The sequence below is a fragment of the Colobus angolensis genome, unplaced genomic scaffold (assembly GCF_000951035.1).
Source record: "Colobus angolensis palliatus isolate OR3802 unplaced genomic scaffold, Cang.pa_1.0 Scaffold182, whole genome shotgun sequence".
NCBI classification, from domain to species: domain Eukaryota; kingdom Metazoa; phylum Chordata; class Mammalia; order Primates; family Cercopithecidae; genus Colobus; species Colobus angolensis.
The window spans coordinates 2,530,311-2,532,186 of record NW_012114955.1 but is presented as its reverse complement, the minus strand read 5'-3'; positions in this window follow the sequence as shown (position 1 = coordinate 2,532,186).

Genomic DNA, 1,876 nt, shown 5'->3' with positions numbered 1-1,876 from the left:
TAGCCAGGATGGTCTTGATCTCCTGACCTCATGATCCACCCACCTCGGCCTCTCAAAGTGCTGGGATTACAGGTGTGAGCCACTGCGCCCAGCCCCCATTTAGTAATATTCTATTCTACCAAAAACATTCTATTCAACTTGGCTTCCTTTGGACTCAAAATGTGAAAATGTGAACAGTATTTCAAAGGAATTTTTATGATAATTATCTTATTGTTATCGGTAATGTTCTTGTATTTACCAGATAATAAACTCAGAAGTGGCTGGATGGGGTGGCTCCTGCCTGTAATCCCAGCACTTTAGGAGGTCAAGGTGGGAGAATCACTTGAGGCCAGCAAGACCAGCCTAGGCAACAAAGTAAAACTCCATATCTACAAAAAAATTTTAAATCAGCCAGGCATCGTGGAGTATGCATCTAGTTCTAACTACTTGAGAGGGTGAGGCAGGAGGATCCCTTGAGCTCAGGGTTTGAGGTTGCCGAGATCCCACTGCACTCCAGTCTGGGTGACAGAGTGAGACTCTCTCTTAATTAATTAATTAATTAATTAATTCCTAAAACTCTACAACAAAAAGACAACCCATTTAAAAAATGGCCAAAAAAGCAAATAGCTATTTCTGCAAAGAAGATATACAAATGGCCAATAAACACAGGAGAAGATGTTCAACATCATTAGTCATTAGGGAAATGCAAATTGAAACCACAGCGAGATACCACTTCACACTCACTAGAATGGCTAAAATATAAAAGACAGACAATTATAAGTGTTGACAAGGATGTGGAGGAAGGGAATCCCTCATACATTGCTAGTGGGAAGGTAAAACGGTGGAGCCATTTTGAAAAACATTTTGACAGTTTCTCTAAATGTTAAATATACAATTACCATATGATCCAGAAATTTTGCTCCTTAATATATGCCCAACAGAATTGAAAATGTATGCCCTTACAAAAACCTCTGTATGAATATTCATGGTAGTATTTTTCATAATAGCCAAAAGTATAAACAACCCAAAGATTCATCAATGGATGAATTGAGAAACAACATATGATATGCCTATACAGTGAAATATTGTTCAACCATACAAAGGAAGTATAGTAGTAATACATGCTACAACATGGATGAACCTTGAAAACATGATGCTAAGTGAAAGAAGACACAAAAATCCACATATTGTATGACACCATTTATATTAAACGTCCAGAATAGGCAAATCCATGGTGACCAAAAGTAGATTAGTGGTTGCCAGGGAGGGAGAGGAGGGATGGCAGTAACTGCTAATGGTTACTGCGTTTCTCTTAGGGGGTGATAAAATGTTCTGGAATCAGTGGCAATAATTGCACATATCTGCAAATATACTAAAAACCACTGACTTGTACACTTTAAAGGGTAAATTTTACGTTACGTGAGATCTACATCAATAAAAAGCAGCCCAAAAGAAATGAAATGTTTTGACTCAGTGCAGTGGCTCATGCCTGTATTTCCAGCACCTTGGGAGGCTGAGGTGGGTGGCTCACTTAAGGTCAGGAGTTCAAGACCTGCCTGGCCAACATGATGAAACTTCGTCTCTACTAAAAATACAAAAAATTAGCCAGGCCTGATGGCACACACCTGTAGTCCCAGATACTGGGGAGGCTGAGGCCTGAGAATTGCATGAACCCAGGAGGTGGAGGCTGTAGTGAGCTAAGATCATACCACTGCACTCAAGCCTGGGTGACAGCAAGACTCCATCTCAAAAAAGAAAAAAAGAAATGAAAATGTTTAATAAATGTATACTCAAAAACCTGTGTCACCTTTTATATAAGTTAAATTTTCACTAAAAATAAAAATTTTGCTTTTTTTTTGAGACAGGGTCTCACTCTGACACTGTCTAGAAATCAGTG